The following is a 21,989-nucleotide window of genomic DNA, read 5'->3' on the forward strand; positions in this document are numbered from 1 at the left end:
CCAATCTGTAGTAGCATTAAACAGAGTGGTATCTGTCTGGCATGCTGACAGCAGCTGCAATGACTTCTCTGAATGGACCATCTAATTGGCTGTTTATCTGCAATATTTTCAAGCACAGTTTGCCAAGACATGATTTACAACAAGCCCGAGCAGCTAATGTATTCACATTCGATTATTTTGTGCTGGTCAGAGATTCTCTGCCAGTTTGAGACTATTATTTTCTTTTTTTAGGAGTAAATGGAAATTTTCTTTCATATGGCAGATACTGGGTTTGAGATGGCGATTTATGTTATTCACTATATTATACAATCTATTTAAATGAACAGACTGAGATTGCCTATTAGCAAACATGATTTGTTTGATGTAAAGATGCTGCTTTTTATCTGTACAGATGTCATACTGTGCGATTGTGAGAACAAGGAATATATGCCTAAGCGCATAGGAGGAAAAAAATTTTATTATTAGTATTGACAAGCTTTGTTATGTCTAGGCTATGTTCCTACTATGTTGTAAAAATGGACGATCATTGGTTAATGGGTGTTGTTTAACCACGTTGTTGTTGAAAAACAATGGACGGAATTAACGCTCATGATCATTAATTCTGGCCATGGTTTTACAACATCGACCGTGGTAAAGTGTTGAACAACGGCCGTTTACTAAAGAACGTCCGTTGTTAGTATGTCATGGGAACATAGCCTTAAGATGACCTATGCAGGCTTTTTAATTGGAATTGGGGACTTGCAGGTTATTTTGTTAAAAAAAAAAATGATGTTAAATTTATCTATTTATTCATCCATACACACAAGTTGGCCCTCACTAGTAGGCCGTGCTCACACACTCAAAAAAAGGGTTGTTGTTTTTAGTCTTCAATGATTTCCATTGAAGTGTATGGAAACAAAAGCCGTTAGTTTACACAATGCATAGAGTAACGGTCGTTCAATGTTAAGGACATTTATTGGGAGACATTATTTGGCACTCGTTATTTTAATATTTTCACACAGTCTTTTTAATAAAATTTAAAGGGTTTGGCCACTTCATAGTAAAATAGTTCAGTGTACAGTATTAGTAGGTGTACTCACTGTATATACTGACAGCAGCTCCCTGTGTACCTCATAGAGCTAAGATCAGACTACCCTCCTCCAGGCTGGGCTGCCCTGCTCTGTGGTGTTTCTGTCAATAAAATGGCTGACATGGAGGAGCATGTGACCAGGCCCTGTGTCCGCCACTGAGCCTGTATATGCCTATGGAGGACACTGGGGGCGGGGCATGGACACATGCTTCTCCGTTTTGGCCATCTTACGGACAGAGTCACCACAGAGCAGGTCAGCCCAGCCTGGAGGAGGGGAGGAGGATTTTAGGTGTATGAGGTACACAGGGAGCTGCTGTCAGTAAGTAATGTGAATACACTTACTAATACTGTACACTGAGCAATTTTACTATAAAGTGGCCAACCCCTTTAATGGACCATTAATTTAATAGCCACACCGAAAAGGGTGTGGAAAGCAGATATCATTCAACCTAAACTTAAGTAATGTACCAACGTCCTTCATTGCAATGATGGCCACCAGAGTATGTTAAAGGGGTTATCCAGCACTACAAAAACCACTTTCTTCCAGAGACCGCATTACTTTTGTCTCCAGTTTTGGAGGAATTTTGTAACTCAGTTCCATTAAAGTGAATGGAGGTTTATTGCAAACCACACCTGAACTGGAGACAAGAGCGGTGCTGTCTCTGGATGAAAGTGGCCATGTTTTTGTAGCGCTGGATAACCCCTTTAAACAATGTCCGTTATTTGGTACTCAAAACAACCAGAGTTGTAAAACCCCACCCAACCTGGAGACAAGAGTTATGCTGTTTCTACCCAGATAACTATTATAGATAAAGCAAGGCCTGTCTTTTCGTAAAAAATAGAAGCTACAATAATTTTATGGCTATGCTCCCACACTGTGTTTTTTGTCCACTTGACGGCCATCATCTATTAACTTCTATTTAAAAATCTCCAGTCTTCCAGTATTTATCAGCTGCTGTATGTCCTGCAGCAAGGGCAGTTTTCTATCCAGTCTGACACAATGCTCTCTACTGCCACCTCTGCCCATGTCAAGAATTGTCCAGAACAGGAGATGTTTTATATTTGCTACTGCTCTGGACAGATCCTGACACAGACAGAAGTGACAGCACTGAGCACAGACTGGAAAGAATACACCCCTTCCTACAGGACATACAGCAGCTGATATGTACTGGAAGGCTTCAGATTTTTAAATAGAAGTACAAATCTTGGTCACGGAACGACTGGTCTTTTACCAAATGTGAACATAACCTTAAGGTGTTTTATTAAAATTATTGAGGTATTCCAGAACACAATACAATGACATCATATCATAAAATTAACCAGTTAGCAATTCTTGGTTATTAATTTAGTGATCTAGATGGAGTATATCAGTGTCAGTTTAGTGGTCCGCAGCATTCAGTATATCTGGTGCATGTCTATGTTACATGTACAGTTAAAGGTTTTCAACTATAACTAGAGCTGCAAACTCCCTTCTATTTTCTTGAACAGATCATTTAAATCCACAGGGGCTTTTCCTGGTACAATTCAGAGAGTCTGTGCTAATGGCCTGTCATGCGAAATTTCAAGTCAGTAGGATCCAAAGTGCTTTCTTACCTTCAGGGTTCAGCTGGTTATCTTGCCGCTTGTTTGCCGTTTGCCATTTGTTTATTGCTGGTTGAATGGCCTCTTTACCTCTAAATATGAACATGCTCTAAGGGAGCTGCCAGGCTGGATGGAGGGGTTCACAACAGGAGCGTGTGGAATTCCCAATAGTATAGCTTCCTGGACTTCTATGTATTTTCCATTCTTCACTTCCCACTTAATATTTACTTGGCTCGGACTGAGAGTCATAAAACATCTGCTGATAAAGTTGATGCTGTCAAAGTTGTATTGACGCTTTATGATGACCAGAAATGTGGCTTGGGAAACCACAAACAAAAGAAGATATTATCATTTTGCATTAAAAGGGCAATGCTAAATCCAATATACCCGATAAATTGTTTCCATTTAGTACATGACAAGTGTAACTTACTTAACATGTCCAGCAATATGAAGCACTCAAAGAGGAGAGGAATAGGCTCAGGTGGCTGTGTTCTTTACATGAGTTGAACATTTTTTAATGCTCAAGTGTTCGACTCGAATAACGAGCCCCATTGAAATCAATAGGAGACTTGAGCATTTATTTAAGGTGCCCCCTGTTTAACAGAGGGGAGAGTGCCTGGTTAACCTATTAAAGGGGTTAGCCAGCGAAAATCTTTTTCTTTCAAATCAACTGGTTTCAGGAAGTTATATAGATTTGTAATTTACTTCTGTTTAAAAATCTCACGTCTTCTCATACTTACCAGCTGCTGTATATCCTGCAGGAACCTCGAGCATGCTCAAGTCCATCCGAACCCAAACGTTCGGCATTTGATTAGCGGGGGCTGCTGAAGTTGGATAAAGATCTAAGGTTGTCTAGAAAACATGGATACAGCCAATTACCATATCCATGTTTTCCACATAGCCTTAGGGCTTTATCCAACTTCAGCAGCCACCGCTAATCAAATGCCGAACGTTCGGGTTCGGATGGACTCGAGCATGCTCAAGGTTCACTCATCTCTAGTTGTTTTCTTTTGTTTGACTCAGTGCTCTCTGCTGACATCTCTGTCCATGTCCGGAACTGTCCAGAGCAGCAGCAAATCTCCATAGAAAACCGTTCCAGCTCTGGACAGTTCCTGTCTCAGACAGAGGTGGCAGCAGAGAGCACTGTGTCAGACTGAAAAGAAAACAACATTTCCTCCAGGACATACAAAAGCTGATAAATACTGGAAGAATGGAGATTTTGAAGTAGAAGTAAATTACAAATCTAAATAACTTTCTGAAACCAGTTGATTTGAAAGAAAACAATTTTAGCTGGATAACCCCTTTAAGTTTTTTTATTAAAATTTTTGTGTTTTGTAAATGTGCGGCTGAAACTACGGCCATGGGAAAAAATAGACATGCGGCTGAAAACATACGGTCATTTACTTGGAAATCTAGTTCAACTAAAAATAACAAATAAAATTTTAAGAAAGTGATGCAAACACCTCTGGATGCATCTGGGAAAGCAGGGAACACAGTTTACATGAATCGCTATTACCGGGGTTTGCGATCCTCTGCAGTATGCCGATGCCGATGCCTCTCATGGTTAATACATTGAATTAATAAAACACATTTTCGTTGTAATAAAGTCCCTTTCATTGTTCAATAATTAAATTTAAACGAATCATTCATTTTGCAATTAAATATACTGTTAAAATAAATATATATATAAATAAATGTATATTTATATATATATTTATTTTTTGACAGTATATTTAATTGCACAATGATGGATTCGTTAGAATTAAATTATTGAACAACGAAAGAGACTTTATTACAAAGAAAATGTGTTTTATTAATTTAATATATTAACTATTAGAGGCATCGGCATTCGGCATCATTGCCGGCTATTTTTGAAGTACTCCGTACGGACCGCCTGTCAATCCACGGCCGCATTTCCAGCCGCAAACAATGGTCTTGTTCATTTTTTACGGGTCAGTTTACGATCGGGCCGTAGATTCATACATAGTGTGCACTGTGCAGCCATATATCGTATACTTTCCAGCGTACGCATGAACCGGAAAAATCCGTCCGATGATTTACCGCCCGCAATACAGCCGCACAGATACAGAGTGTGAACCTAGCCCGAAGGTGTATGGCCACCTCTATCTGAGCACCACAAGCATCAAGATCGATCAAGCACCCCAATGCTTGTCCGAGCACTATGCTCGGCCAACACTATTGTCCTCTATACAAAGTAGATGTTCTCACATATGTTCTCACACGCTATATTGGAAGTTCCGAATGAGTTCTTAAAGAGTCCATGTCATTTAATATGGCACAGAGGGATGCAGCGAGACAGGAGAAACTGTCGCTACAGAAAACAGACTCCATTGTAATTCTAGAGAGCCCATCTCCTGCAGTAAGGGTGGGTTCATACTAAGGAATTCTCGCAGATAAACTCAGCGGAATTCCGCAGTATGTCCGCGCACACGGCTGCGCGCCTTTTCGCCGGCTCCATAGACACCATAGACACTTCTTTCAGCGTATAGCGGAATACGCCGGCCCATAGAATGGTGTCTATGGGGCCAGCGGAAAGGCGCCCAGATGTGCGGGAGGACAGCTGACGACTGGCCACTAGGGACGTGTTCATTCAAAAGTTAGTTTTGGCATGTCCATCAAACTTTGACGTAGAGTTCAGGTTTGTTCAAACTCTGGGGATTTGCTACTGCTGTGAACAGATCCTGACTGGATATTTTTAAATTGAAGTAATTTATTAAGCTAAATAACTTTCTGACACCAGTTGAGTTCCCCTTTAAGGAGAAAGGGAACTTAAATAAAATGATAAATGCAAATTATGTATAATGTAATAACACACTAAGTTGGCTGGAGCAGTAGTTTTGCTACATTTCATTGGGCTGTTGCAAAAGTGTTGGAAATGTTTACTTAGAAGTAGAAAGTGTTTCAGGGCCTCAAACCCAAAGCAAAATGATCATGCCCCTTTGCTTTGCTGACCTAGAAGCAAGAATCTGAATTGTGTCATGTGATCTCCGCTATTCATTCACATGTCAGCACTTAGAACTGATGATTGAAATATTTTTTCATTGAGCTGATATTACAGTCGCAAACTGCAAAGAAATTAGTTTATTATGGCGAATGATTGATGATTCAGGCTTTGGCGTATTCAATATGTGTAATGTATATGTTTACACTTTGAGGCTGGGTTCACACACTGTAAAATGATTTAAAAAAAAAAAAACAGATGTAAAATAAATATAAAAAGTGAATGTTTTAAAATCTAATCATGTGTTCTATTAAAGGGGTTACCAAGCTTTAGAAAAACATGGCTACTTTATTCCAGAGACAGCACTACTCTTGTCTCTAGATCAGCTGTGGTTTGTAATTAAAGGAGAAGTCCGGCAGGGAAGAGCGGGGGTGGGGTAAAAAAAAAACAGAACGTGCGGGGGAAATTGAAAAAGGCAAAATGCTTACCGATCTCCGAGTCCGCACTGTGCCGCATCACAGAGCTCCCAGACCCTCCCAGTTCTCCCTGTCTCTAGGTATGTCACGACCTGGGATCCACACCACAGACTGATGGGATTTAGCCTGCTCAGCCAACAGTAGTGGATTATAATAGGTACTTTTCGGGGCCCTGAGCTCCTCATATTCACCCCAAAATTAGCATAATCCGGGATTTATATCCAATTTATCATTTGCGACTTTTAAAAAAGTCGCAAAAACTGCTGCCGCCCTGCGTCTCGTCAGTACGAGGGGAACTTGTTTGCAAGTTTTTTTTTCCAGCAATCTTTTTACTTATATGCATTTACTATGATTTCCATAAATCACATACAATATATTGGAACAAAATAAACAGCAACCCACATCAGAATAGTCACACACATTAGACTCCTTAGTAAATGTCCCCCAATGTGTTGGAACCCAGCCTAAAACTGAAATAACATTGTTATTCTTCTGACTAAGGCTTTGTTCACACATAATGATTTTGGTCAGTATTTCGGTCAGTATGTGTAGCCAAAATCTGACATAGAAAAATTATAATAGAGTTTGGCCATGACCACACAACATTTTGAAATAACGGATGTTATTTGGGCTCAAAATGACATCCATCCCCCCAAAAAAGGCCATCAAATGGTTTAGATTTCTCATTACAGTGTGAACGGTGCCTCAAGAATACCATAAGTCGTTATTAATGTGATGCATGCTACAAGGGCCATTTTACTAAATGTTCACAATGTCTAATACTGGTGCAGTTGCGCATATCGTGCATAAAATCTCTATAATGTTTGAATAAATGATAATCGTCCTGCGTAATTGCAGGCAACAATCGAGAAACCGTTCGTGTGTCGTTGATTTAGATTTGACCCTAAAATCTTTGTTAATCGTTCACTAATCATTTAGTATAATTCCACATTGTTCCTTCTTTTGTTGGGATCAGATGGAGTAAAAGATCGTTCTGTGTAATATGGTAAACGATGTCAGGTCTTGCTTGCGATTGTTTATCCCTAAAAATCGCATTGTCTAATAGGACCCTTAAGCCCCTATTACACGGGCCGATTCAGAGGAGCAAGCGAGCACCATCCTGTCTGGTCAGCAATTGCTTTTTCCTTGGTTCCCGTTTGCTGCCAGCGATATTAAAGATGCCGACAGCGAGCAAGTAAATGCGGGGGGCAAGGGGGATTTGTGGGGGGGCTGCTCCGGCAATCGCCAGATCATCCGGGCAGCTCAATAGGAGATAGCAGCGGTCTGCTAACGTCGCTCTGAGTAACAGGAGATCGCTGCCAGGCTGATCATTTGTGTTTCAGCCTGTTGAAAGACAATGTTCAGCCAACAGCACGCATGTCAGCTAATCGTTGTCTTCCATTACACAAAGCGATTATCAACCATGACGGCCGATATTGGGCGAATACGGCCGATAATAGCTTTGTGTAATAGGGCCATTAGAAATTACACATTATAGTTTGGGAGATTTTGCATGCCAAGCTGCTTCAAGTTATTATTTTGCTTGATATCAAATTTCCATAATAGTTTTACTTTTTAGAATTTCAAACACATGTGAAATCCAAAGGATAAACCCATCGGCATTCTTATGGACTATAGGCCCAGATTTATTAAAGGGTATACAATAGAAACTGGTATACATTGCCCATAGAAACCAATCACAGCTCAGCTTTCATATTCTACAGCACTCAGTGCTACAATATAATTGATGCTGCACTGTGATTGGTCGCTATAGGCAGATTCATAAATCTCCTCCTATATGTTACATGTCCTGGTAGGAGATTCCGTCAGGAGCATTTTCTCTAGATAGGTGCAGTGCTCTCCCCCCATTCTTTGTAATTCCTTTCTAATGACCCTCCTGAGGAACACAACCTATTAGAGAAAGAAGAAAAGCTCATTTACACTAATGAACAGCACAGCAATGGGCCTACATCTGTCTGTCTTTTTGTGTAATGAATCAATTATATCGGTGTGTAATTACTCATAACTAAATGTATTGAATAAATGCAGCTTGTCTGTCTCCGAGGGCTCTTGCATTGCAGAACGCCCCTGCAGTGATCTACTTCTCAGAAAAGTGCATTCTGCTCTTCTTATTAAGGAAATATGTTTTGACATTGTGACATATATGCAGGGAAATATTTCCAGACATATATTTAGGTCGACGTCATTAATGCCGCTCTTTAGAAACAGTGCAACTTGACATTTTACAGAATTTCCACTTTTTCCCTGAGAAACAGAATGTTAAAGTGTCACTGTAATTTTTTTTTTTTTTTTTTTTGCAGAAATCAATAGTCCAGGCGATTTTAAGAAACATTGTAATTGGGTTTATTAGGCAAATATGCCATTATCTGCATTAAAAAAAAAGACTTCCCCCAGGTCCCCCCCCCCCCCTCCTCTCTCATTCACTGCTCATTATCAGGAAATCTCAACTCTTTTACATCAGTCGAGCCCTGTCTAACCTATGGGGAGGGTAGGGGGGAGGAGGGAGAGTAGTGGCCAACAGAGAGCAGTGAACAAAGGATTACACAGTGGGAGCTGTGTGAAAGCCGGTATTCATAGGTCAGAGAGGTCTTTGCTGATTTTAGAGGAGATAGCCCGGTGATGTAGCTGTAAATTAATTCTTTGTTGCCCTGTTTTGTTGCCTCATCTCCCTCCACCCCTCCCCTCTCTATAGAAAATCATGAAGACAGGGGGGAGAGCTTCAAACTGCTTTTTCATGATAAAAATGCATTTTTCGGCTAATAAACTCAATTACAAAGTTTCTTAAAATCGCCTGCACTATTGATTTCTGCAATAAATAAATAAATAAATAAACGACAGTGACACTTTAATAATGCAGAAATATTGCAAGAGGGTGGAATATCACATACCATTTGGATGACTTACTTATACATGGGTCTTTCTATATCATATCAGTGAGTGAATTTTATATAAACTGAAGTGATAGAAGATTGAAATTCCCTTTTGTGACATCAAAACAATAACCTATACCTAGAATATAGTAGGTTGTTGTTTTCTCTTTTGTTTGTAGTTGTTTGTTTCTCTTTCCCCTCTGCTCCTACCTGTAGCCCCCTGTATTATCTGTCCCCGTACTGCTCCTCTCCCTCATCTGTCCCCTTTTCTATTTGTACACCTCCTCCTTGGAGGTCTATGTTGATTCCCTCATCTAGGAATATTTTTATTCCACTAAAGTATTAAAAAGCTAAGTGGGAATGTGTGTAGGTCTCCGTATTTCCCTGATGGGGTTTTGTTGAATGTGATACGTGTTGATGTTATGTCTCGTGTATTTCATATTGCACATGTTGTCCATATATGAGGAATAGGGCAGCCGGATTGTCACTAAACCATCTCCTGTTTTTCCAAAAGTAAAAGAATAAAAAAAAAAACTATAGTAGGTTAAAGTGATCTTAATTATTTTAGTATAAAAATCATACTGCACTGGAATGTACTGTCTAGGTGTGCGGTTGGTGCCTCTGTACACCACTTATCTCTGGATTCTGTTGCATTAGCGTTTATATAATAGTTGTGTAGTTCGATAAGTCAAGTTCTTTAAAGTAAATCCAAAAAGTAGCACTTGCTTTATCACTTCATGTTTGAGGCATGCTCACGTTAATGTGATAAAAGGGTGCTTTACATACACCTATCACCTTAGTCATCCAGTACATACTGCTCTTCTTATGTACTAGTGTCATTATGTCTGTATCAGGATTACTTAGAGCTAGGGAAATTCTAAGCAATTTGTTTTGGCTTTAGAAATAAGTTCATTTTTTTTTAAACTATATATTTAAAGGCACAGTACAGGTCAGAGAATAAAAGACCAGTCAGCGCCCACAAGACATGCGTAACCTTTTGTCTTTATTGTTCTCAGTTGCACCATATTTGTGTTCAAATTGTAGATCATACTAGCAATAGAGATGAGCGAATAGTGAAATATTCGACTTTCGAGAATTCGAATCGAATAGTCACTGAGATTCGACTATTCGAACGAATATTCAATCCCATTATAGTCTATGGGAAACAAATTAGCGGCAATTGGAAATCCAAATTCGACCACTTGGAGGTCACCAAGTCCCCCATGAAACCTCCCTAAACGATGCCAAAACCTCCGGAATGACACTAGGACATTAGGGGGAGCATGCCTGGGTGCACCCAACACTCCAAAATCGCAGTATAATGCCACTCTCCGCAGTTGTGAAGGAAAAATATTTGCGAACGCTTTGCGAACGCTTACGGCAATGTTCACACATTTCCTTCGTATTTCTTGCACATTGTTACATGATTCCAATGTGAGTCTATAGAGCGTCATGTTATGCGCGCGTATCACGCGTCATGCTGTACGAACGTTACTGGAACAGTATGTATGACGTGCCTTTTTCTGGGCTACTGGAACAGTATATATCAGGTGCCCTTAGTGGGCTACTGGAACAATATGTATCAAGTGACTTTCACAGGGCTACTGGAACAGTATTTATGATATGCCTTTTACTGGACTACTGGAACAGTATATATCAGGGGCCCTTAGTGGGCTACTGGAACAATATGTATCAAGTGACTTTCACAGGGCTACTGGAACAGTATTTATGATGTGCCTTTTACTGGACTACTGGAACAGTATATATCAGGGGCCCTTAGTGGGCTACTGGAACAGTAAGTATAACGTGCCTTTAGTGGGCTAAACCAGGGACACTAGAAGTCATTTGTACACACAGGGTACTGGAATGAATACACCTGATGCTGCTGCTGTAATATCATCTATTTCTTAGCACTGAGAAGTGCTTTGGATTCAGAAATGACTTTTTCGCTGAATCTTAGCCCTGAAAAGGACTTTTGGGTTCTGTAGTGAGCCTGCCTTACCAAAACGCTACTAAAACCTATCTCTCCCTGCTCCAAGATCTTTCCCTGGCTAGGTTGAAAGAGCATCTGCGGTCGAGAGACGGGAGCCAAGTATTTAAGATTCGAGGTCATGTGGTTCAGCCATCCAATGAGGATAGACGCTGCGTGCGTACTCCCAGGGTTCCTCACGGCCTCCCTGCATGGTCATTGGATTAAAAAAAAGCCCCAACCGCGATGGGAGGGCTTTCGAATGTTTCCCATGTATTCGCCTCACTATTCGATTAAATTCGAATCTTTCGAATACCGCAATATTCGATGGAATACCATCTCGATCGAATCGTATTTGCTCATCTCTAACTAGCAATAGTGGTCTCTAGAGCCCTGTCTGTCATGTGATTGACATGTATATTTCAATAGCTCTTGGTCATGTCTCACCCTCATGTGCCTCAAGCACTGTACACAACTAGAGATGAGCGAGCCGGCCATTTGAATCCTGTTGTCTGCCTGCTCCGTGGAGAACACCTGAGAGTCCCGCCTGGAAAATATCAATATAGCCTAGGTCATAAGCTGTATCCCTTTTTTGTAGTCAAGACTCGGGCTGTCTCCACCTTCTCCACAGACCTGGAAGACCACAGGATTCAAAAGACATCGGTTCGGGTTCGTACAAACCCAACCTCAGCTCGCTCATCTCTATACATAACATTGTTTACTGCCCTTCCTTTTCCTGCACACCCTCCTCCTTGCTCCCCACTCACTCATGTAGCATAGGCTAATCCCTAAGCCAATTTTTTTTGGACTGTCGTCATTTTTGCGCTAAAAGACTGCAGTTTTATGCAAATTACAACCACAATTGGCATAAACAGCTGTGTTTTGCCTCCAAAAAGACGGCCATCCATAAAAAGTTTTTTTAGACGAAATAACAGCCATTGTTTTTAAAATGACAGCTGTTATTTTATAACGGTGGCTGTAAATAATGATCATGATCAGTATTAACTGCTGCCATTACCAAACAATGTCCGTTTTCTCACCTAAAAAAGACCTTGTGTGAACACAGCCTTATACAGAGTTCCTAGACAATAGGCTCCAACATTGTTATTTCAAATGCAACTAAACCTCTTTGCATAGATTACTTATAATTCTCAAGCCAAAAATATAGTTGTGTTAAGAATAATAATTACCTGCAAACAGCTGTGATGTTTGCTTTTTGCACGGGATAATTTAGCTTCTGCCTGTCCCTCTTCTAGCGGTAGTGACTGTGAGCTAGGCCTAAGGCAAAAAGTCACTATCAGCTATAACAAGAACTTGCCCCCCCCCAACCTATTTTTGTACCTTAATGAAATGATATCTGTGTCAGCTCTTTAACAGAACAAAAAAATATTGTTTTAAAAATGTATTTGTCTGATTCCATGTTGAAAGACATTAATAGTGAATCAGAAGATGATAGTATGCTTAAGAAAATAACTACAATGTACTATGTGATGGCTGAAAACATGAACCTTTTCTTAAAGGGGACCTGTCACCCCGGCTGCCGAGGTAAAGCCCGCCCAACCCCCCCCGGTGGAGCCCCTTATACTTACCCCTTCTTTGAAGTCCCGGTCCCCGTCCAGCTGTCGAGAAATCCCCATCGGAAGCCGTGTGCACGCTTACCAGAGATGAGTCCAACGCCCATGGAGAATGACTGGAGCAGTCGGACTCATCTCTGGTGAGCTTGCACATGGCTTCCAACGGGGATTTCTCGGCAGTGGGAAGGGGTCCGGGACCAGGACTTTAAGAGGGGGATAAGTATAAGGGGCTCCATTGGGGGGTAGGGCGGGCTTCACCTCGGCAGCCAGGGTGACAGGTCCCCTTTAATGGTTTAACATAACACACTCTTTAGTGACTACAAAGTTTTTGATTATCTACCCTGTTTCCCCGAAATTAACTTATATTAATTTTTGCTGCCAAAGATGCGCTACATCATATTTTCAGAGGATGTCTTATTTTTAGGGAAACATAGTATTTATCTTGTCTTTCTTGATCTATTTATCAGTATTTCTTGCGTGTCTATGTGTACCTTTTAAGACATAGGGGGAGATTTATCAAACATGGTGTAAAGTGAAACTGGCTCAGTTGCCCCTAGTAACCAATCAGATTCCACCTTTCATTTTCCAAAGAGTCTGTGAGGAATGAAAAATGGAATCTGATTGGTTGCTAGGGGCAACTGAGCCAGTTTCACTTTACACCATGTTTGATAAATCTCCCCATAGTATTTTTGCTCAGTATTTTGGTCCTCATATTGCAACCAAAACCAGAAGTGGAAAACACAGAAAGGCTATGTTCACACACTGTTGAAATTTAGTGGATGTCCATCACTTAATGGCAAATAATTGGCGATATTTTAAAACATTGTCCGTTGTTATGAAATAACGGCCATTATTTGTCATAAAATGACGGTCATCCACTAAATTTCAACAGTGTGTGAACAGAGCCTTTCTGTGTTTTCAATCCACTCCTGGTTTTGGTTGCAAAATGAGGACCAAAATCCTGAGAAATATATATATATATATATATATATATATATATATATATATATATATATATATATAATGAGAAATATACTGTGTGTGAACCCAGCCTAAGGAAGTAAATTTGTACAGAAAAAGTAAAACTAATCATCCCTATGACATGTTTGGAACATCAGGGATTGGATATTATTTTAGTTTGGTTTAGTTTGATAGAAAGGGACACAATCAGTGCCAATCTGGGTAAGCTTGAGTTTGCTATAGCCTCAAAATATAGAAATGCACCTAGTTTAGGGTGGCTTATAAACAAAAAAGAAGTCATACTCACCCGAACCCCCAAAAGCTGCTGTTCTAACACCCCCAGTCCCCACTGCTCACTGTTTCCTAATTCTGTGAACACTAAGCAAATAACTGCCTGCTCAACCAATAACTGGCTATGATGGGTCAAAGAAACTAGCAAGCAGCAGTGAGCAACAGAGCCTGGGAGCATCACAATGGCCGTTGTGGGGGACTGGGGAGTTCTGTTTTGTTTTTGCCTCGCTGAGCTATTTTTATTTGCTTTCTAAATTTTCAAGCTAAAGGGTAAACACTGTTGTTCTGATTATGCGACAGGTTTTAGATATCAGTGCATGTTTAAAAATGTTTGTATATACAATATAGCAATATGTCACATAATTTGATACAATTAAAGGGGTATTTATTAACCCTTTCTTTTTGGACATCAGCTTATGGGATCATAGTGATATCATAAGCTGATGTCAGTGTGTCTGCCCCCTCTCCTCTGTCCCCTGCCACTGTCACAATCTTGCCCTGCCTTCCCTCGCCCCCTCCCCCGCCGGCCTCCGTAGCCAGGAAACCAGAAGACTGAGGCTTCCGGTTTCCATGGCTATCATCGGGGCTCTGCGATCACTTCGCAGAGCCCTGATGGACACCGGACAGAGAATTCTCCCTCTGTAGAGGGAGAATTCTCTGTCAGGAGCCCTAAAGATGCTGTGGTTGTGCTGACTGCAGTATCTATAGGGTTAACTATAGGTTATCTATAGGGTTAGCCGCACTCCGGTGCTGAGAGTTGCGGCGGGTCCCCAGCTATCACTGATAGCCAGGACCCGCCGGGGATGACACAGGCGCAGCTCCTGCATCTGTGTTATCCTCGATTGTAAATTAACGTCGCTGCAGCATCCGGCATAGGCTGCAGCGACGTTAATTTACTGCCCAGCGGCAGGAGGGGGTTAAGTTTCCTCACTTCCTCCAGCGTCTTCAGGTCCCCGACTGAGTGATCCCGCCTCCACTTGCAAGACAGGCTCTTCTGGGGGTGACAGTCTGTTCAGCCAATCAAGCCAGTGATTAGCTAAGCGGTCTGTTACCCTCAGAAGAGTCCATCCAGAAGAGATAGAGGCAGGATTGCTCAGCTGGGGACACAAAGATGACATAGAAGGACACTGGGGGAGCAGAGAATAATAGGAATAGGCTATTCATGTTATTCCCATGGGCAGCAACAACTGAAATAAAACACACACATTTCTATTTTACAATGAAACTGAACTTTTTAAAGCTACTCGGGCTTGGGGCTGCAAGTTTAAAAGTTGTTTTGTAGGACAATAACTGCATCACCTGCCGAACGGACCGCAGGACAGATCTTGGATTAAAAGCAGCTATCAGAAGGTACAAGTGGTTTGGAGGGGGGGATAGACTGTGGATACAGAGTCACTTTAGGATCTATTTGAGGGAACAAAACCTACAAGCATCTACACAACACGAGTACAGTTGTTCACAGTGCTGTATATGTAAACCATTTTTCTCATGTGTAGAACAGCCAAATAAAACACTTATTAACCAAGTTATCAGATCCCAGAGACCTGGCTTCGGTTTTACTCTATCAAAAGAGACTAATATTTCTGCTGATGCCATGTCTTTTATGTGGTTTACTGGAGTACAATGTTTCACAGGAAAGAACTTGAATGAGCTCAAATCCATTCAGCTTTTAAGTAGTAGTTGGGCAAAATGCCATGGATATATAAATAGCAGGCCCCACATTGAGGCGAATTTAACCTTTTTTTTTTATTGTGTTTCTTTGCTCCATTAAAATAAATAGCGCCTCGTAGTTTCGTCAAATTAAATTGTTTAATATTCAGCGCCTAATCTTCACCCCTTACCCTATTATGTGATTACTCTCATGATAAGGCTGCTGGCTGTGTGTTACAGCTGGCACCTATCTATAACTACCGGGGCAGACTTCGCTCAATTCGAGTAGTTTACACAGATTTATCTAACAGATTTTTGAAGCCGAAGGCAGGAATGGATCTGAAAAGAGGAGAAATCTCAATCCTGTTCTCTGTTTATAGTCTGTTCCTGGCTTTGGCTTAAAAAATCTTTCAGATAAATCTCTCTGTGTAAACGCACCCTTACACTCTATATTCTATGATCAGTATTGATCATGACATGCAGAAAGTGAACTGACAGGTGCCCCACAACACAATTGTGGGGTGACGATTGGTTGCTAAGGCCATCGGAGGCCTTTACCAGGCCTCCGTATCAGCCATAGTGCCTCTGCTAATTAAAGGGAAACTGTCAGCTGGAAAAGTTGTCCTACTTGAGTAAATACCTACTTTAAAAAAACACCTGTCTTAAAGACAGGGAAAGGAAGCATGTTCAGGATGTTGAGCAGAAAAGACGAGACTATGAGATAAAGGCGGACGAAGTATCACTTAGAGAGTTAAAGGTAGCCCAAGAGGAATATGCTAGATTTGTGACAGATAGAGCTCATAATAAAATGTTATTTTCTGATTACAGGAGATTTAGGGAAGGGAGTAGACCAGGCCAACTTTTGTCTAATATTATTAAGAATCAGACACAAAACAGTAACATCTTTGCCATTAGGGGAGAAAATGGTAGGTTAGCTGTTGATCAGAGAACCATAGAAACAGCTTTTCTAAATTTTTATACTAAATTGTACTCCTCTTCTTCCCCAGACTTATCTAATTTAGATACGTTATTGTTTGATCGCATATCCTTGCCTAGAGTAACAGAAATGCAGAAAGGGGTAATGGACTCCCCACTCTCTCTGGCAGAGTTGGAGGCAACTTTGGCCTCTGTCGCTGGAAGTACGGCGCCGGGGGCAGATGGCCTACCGTATGAATTTTATAGAAGACATGCTAAGGTGGTGCTTCCGATTCTGCTAGAGGTGCTGGATCATTCTATTTGTGACGGAGGACTCCCTGGGTCTATGGAGGAGGCGGTTATTGTTCTTATAGGAAAGAAGGGGAAGGACCATCTTGAGATGGGGAATTACCGGCCAATCTCTTTGTTGAACATAGATTTTAAATTGTTTTCTAAACTAATAGCTAGGAGGCTTTCAAAGGTTATTACGGCTTTGATCTCGGAAGACCAAAATGGCTTTATGCCAGGCCGTACAGTATTTAATAACATAAAGAGGATGTACTTGAATATGCAAATACCTGCAGAGGGGGATAGAGCTGTTGTAGCATTGGATGCTTGTAAGGCATTCGACCAGGTAGAATGGCCATATTTGTGGAAGACCCTTGAGCATTTTGGTTTTAGTGTTAAATTTATAGAATTGATCCAGGTGCTGTATAGGCAGCCTTCGGGTAGACTCCTTATTAATGGTAGGGTGTCTCCACAATTCAGCATTCATAGGGGGACTAGACAGGGATGCCCGCTGTCCCCTATGTTATTTGCTCTTTACATCGAGCCTTTGGCGGAATGGATAAGGTCTTGTGGTAAATTTAGGGGTTTCGGCTTAAGGGGAGATAATGAAAAAATACTTATGTATGCGGATGACTTGCTCCTCTTTGTCGTCAACCCCGGGGCGAATCTACCGGGCATAATAGACGATTTTGGGGTGCTGGGCAATCTAATGGGATTGTCTATAAATTGGACCAAGTCGTTCGTTATGCCTTTGGACAGAGACCTAGGGGACGGCTTCTGTAACCTGAAAGTCTGTAAGATGGGGGAGGGTCTTGAGTATTTGGGGGTATTGGCGGCAGTAGATCCCTCTCTATTTTTAAAACAGAATATTAAGCCTCTGGTGGTTAGAATAGAGAAGAAGGTGGGGGTGTGGTCTAGTCTCCCTATATCAATGTCGGCGAGGATGGCTTTTATCAAGATGGTACTTCTCCCCCAGATAAACTTTTTCTTGGCTGCCTCACCAATTTGGATACCAACTAAGTGGTTTAGGAGGATTGAGGCATTACTTAATAGATTGATATGGGGTAGAAAGAGGGTGAGGCTTCAGTATGGTCGGTTCTGCCCAAGGAGGGACAGGGGCAGCTTTGCTCTCCCGGACTTCTTTTTATACTTTTTGGCTTTTCAGTTTGCTTATATTATTACGCATAAGGAGTCAAGTTGGGTTTTCTCAAATCGTATGAAATATAGGGATTTGGAGATCTTTGAGAGGTTAGAGTCAGGTGGTCTACAGGTTTTTTCAAAGGGTATAGATTTTTTTGGCACATTAACTCACAAGATTTGGCAGGAAATTAAGAAGGTTTGTAAGATTAGAGGGAGTTTGGTATGCACTGAGCTATGGAATAATACTAATTTCCCAGAATTTGAGGAATTATCCAACCAGAAGTTTTGGAAGGAGTTTGGACATAGTAAAGTACAGTTTTTCTTTGAGGAAGGTCTTCTCAGGAAATGGGAAGATCTCTTTAAAGGGTATGAAGATACCTGGCAAAATAGATTTAGTTATGCACAATTAAAACACGCAGCTAACAGAACACGTAATAAAGAGAGTTTTTTTATTTTTTGTAATGAAGGAATGGAAAAAGTTATGGCTTTGATAAAAGGGAAGGGGCTTCCCTCACGGGTGTATACAATATTATTGAAAGAAAGATATGAACTGGGGGTGCCTGCCCTTAAGGCTAAATGGGAGAAGGTGTGTGGATCACTCTCAGAATCTAGATGGATGGGTATGCTTAAGAGTGTAGATAGAGTATCACAGAATCCTGAGTACAAACTTATACAATTTAAAATACTGCACAGAGTTCATTATGCACCATTGTTTTTGCACAAGGTGGGAGTCCGGGAGAGCTCAAGCTGTGATAGATGTGGAGAGATGGAGGCAGACCTGACCCATATGTTCTGGTTATGTTCTAAGATTAAAGAATACTTGATAGGAGTAATGGAAGTTTTGGATAATAAAGGTATCTTTAAAGGGCAACTCACATTGGAGGTAGCAGTGTTGGGGGAAGAACCGGAATTACAGACAGAGGGAAATTTATTGGTTAGGTTACTGTTTCTGGCAAGATTAGTAATATTGAGAAACTGGATAGGGAAGACTGGACCTTCAATAGAGGAGTGGATAAATCAAGTGAATGTGATTAAAAGATATGATTGGTGGGCGGCAAAGGGTGTTAGGAGCAGAGAGGATAAGTTTAAGAGGATGTGGGGGAAGTGGTGAATTATTTATATAATTAGGTTAATTTATCTATTCTTTTTTTTTTTTTTCTTTTTTTTCTCTTCGTCTCTCCTGTCTTGGGGCTGGCAGGGGTGGGGGGTCATGGGGGGGGGGTGTCTTTATGATATTATAATTATTTTTGATTGATGTACTGGGGGAAATAAGATTTGTACATGTATATGTGTGTGATTGTCCTGATTGATGGGACCAAAGCCATGTGGTTTGTAATGTGAATTTTATTTAAGTCAAATAAACTTTATAAACTTTAAAAGAAAAAAAAAAAAAAAAAAAAAACACCTCTAACTAATGTTTAAAAACACAAGAAATACGCTGTGAATAGGTAGGACCCCCCCCTTTACCCTTCTTTGGATGTTTTTACAAGGAGGAAACACAGATCAGGAATCCTTTCTGGAGGCTTCAGGAAACCATCAGTGTTTCCTGGCTGTAAAAACTGAGAAGTTAAAAAAACAAAAACATACTGTACTCACCTGCTGCACCAGTGTCCTCCGGCTTCTCCCTCTGTCTTCTGGCTCTGCTTGAGCACAAGTGTGGTCACAAGGGGGGCGGGTTAGTGGCTTCTTCTGGCCAGGGGCATGATGCTGCCTTGGCCACAACAGTGTTTGACAGGGTGGGGAGCAAATGGATCCTCATACTGTAAATCACGGTTCCACATTTAACTGTATGTGCTCGTGTTTAGGAGCACTAATAGTTAGAGGGCCAGCATCAGCACTTCATGGTACTTGCCCTGGTGCTGGCGCTGGCCCGGGCTGCCATGCTATACATCCAGAATTCTGGACAGGTTAGGCATGTGCATTTAGAGTTGTCCAGAATTCTGGTTGCCCCCATAGGATTCTATGGGGCATCCGTGCTGGAATTCCATACACATGTCCTATATATTTTCTGGGGCTATTTTCTGCCATGGACACCCTTCAGGAAAAATCCTAAAGGGTATCTGTGCCCAATAGAAATGTATGGGTCCAGAAATTTATTCTCATTCTCTGATAAGATATCCGGGTAAATTTCACTGACGTGTGAAGGGGGTCTTAATATGCAGTTCTAGTCTAACATCATATGGTAGCCTCCTTGATGAATAGTTATATTATTGTTATGTGGGACAGAAATACGTGTAACAAGTCAGTTGGTATTATTTTCTCAAAATTCAAATATATTTTGACAATTTATTAATTTATGAATAATTGGAACAGGATGGGTAAAGGATCCGTTTCTTCTACCCTGTCCAAAAATGAAGGCATCAGGAGAACCGCTGACATCTGTTTATCTGTTTATAGCAATGGCAAGAGCAGCCATATTAATTCTTGTTTAAAATGCCATACGAAGGAATGGCATCAGTGCAAACAAGAGTTGTATTTGAATTGTAGATGATGTCTTAGCCATCTGTGAGAACCGGATGGTGTTAAGAAATTAATGTGTTAATGAACTCACAATAATTTCACCGAGGCAGTAAATGAGAATCTTAAGGTAATGGTTTTAGAGTAAGGTGATGATGGAACTGATAATAGACAAAGCCTTTTGGTGCTGGAAACCAAATAACAAGGGATGTATCTTACTGTGTAAGCTTACCAAAGAATACCGTGCAAATGCTGTATTAAAGAGTCCCTCAAAAATTAGATGTTACTATCAATAAAGGAGAAGTCTGGGGAAAAATTTTATTATAGTGTTGTATTTACAAAGTTATACAAAGTTATACAAATCCCCAATATACAATTATTGCAGAAAAAGCTTATAAAGAGCTTTTTCCCTGCACTTATTACTGCATCAAGGCTTCACTTCTTGGATAAAATGGTGATGTCACTTCCTGGATAAAATGGTGATGTCACGACCCGACTCCCAGAGCTGTGTGGGCTGTGGCTGCTGGAGAGGATGATGGCAGAGGGACACTGAAGGACACAGGGCACTGGAGGGACACTGAGCATCCCTCTGACATCATTCTCTCCAGCAGCCACAGCCAGCACAGCTCTGGGAGTCAGGTCGTGACATCACCATTTTCACTAATCGTTCAGTGTAATTGCACATTGCTCATTCCTTTGCTGGGAACAGATGTAGCAAACAATCGTAGTAACTAACGACTATCATTCCATTAAAGTAAATGGAGCTTAATTGCAAACCACACCTGTACTGGAGAGAGAGAGGGGGAAAAGTGGCCATGTTTTTGTAGTGCTGGATAACCCCTTTAAATCACATCCAAATGTTACAGAAGAAAATCCATGCAGAATCCATATGGAAATGGACCTGTGGTGCAGACTTGGTGCAAGTGTGCTGATATGGATTTTCTGGCTGCGAATCTGGATGGAAATTTTGCAGCATTTTCTACCCCACGTGATCATCCCCTTAAAGTCCAGTTATATAAACTGGACATACCTTTTGTGCCTACTACTAGAAATGAGCGGATTTCCCGAAGTTTGGGTTCTTATGAACCTGAACTATCGGCATATGTCTCCCGCTGTCTGCCGGCTTCGTGCAGCGGGTGGATATAGCCTAAGGAACGCCTAGAAAACTGGGATCCAGCCTATGCTAATGGCTGTATCCCAGTTTTCTAGGTGTTCCTTAGGCTGTATCCACCCGCTGCACGGAGGCGGCAGACAGCAGGAGTCAGATGCCGATAGTTCAGGTTCATACGAACCCAAACTTCGGGAAATACGCTCATCTCTACCTACTACATCCTTGTGGAACTACTCCTGATACTTGGAAATGCAATAGAATTTGTGTGAAACTACTTGGATAGTTTTGACATATTTGAAAAACTCATGTGCTTTTCTAATGTCTTTGGGAACATGGAATCCACAGTTTGTCCATGTGATTCCAGGTTGTTTGGCTAATAATGGTCAATTATTTACAATTACTGATCACATCACTATGGTTTTTATAAAGAACTTTTATTGTGTTGGTTTAGCTTCACGCTATGTTCTTACAAAAGTAAAAAAAAAAAAAAAGTCCATTAAAATACGTCAGTATTTTCAGGCTATGTTCCCACAATGTAAAAATTAGGGCAAATAACGTTCATTATTAGTGATCTGATCACACATTGTTTTATTATCACTAGTGTTGAGCGAGCACTGAAATGCTCATTATTGAGTCCAGCATTTTACAATGCTCG

General features: G+C 41.0%; 1 protein-coding gene across 2 annotated transcripts in view; it reads left to right on the forward strand.

Moving 5' to 3' along the window:
- SOBP (sine oculis binding protein homolog) overlaps positions 1 to 21,989 on the forward strand; it is a 152,077-nt gene that overhangs the window by 107,268 nt on the left and 22,820 nt on the right. The gene's annotated exons all lie outside the window — the stretch shown is intronic.

This window comes from Dendropsophus ebraccatus, chromosome 6 (genome assembly GCF_027789765.1).
Source record: "Dendropsophus ebraccatus isolate aDenEbr1 chromosome 6, aDenEbr1.pat, whole genome shotgun sequence".
Classification (NCBI taxonomy): domain Eukaryota; kingdom Metazoa; phylum Chordata; class Amphibia; order Anura; family Hylidae; genus Dendropsophus; species Dendropsophus ebraccatus.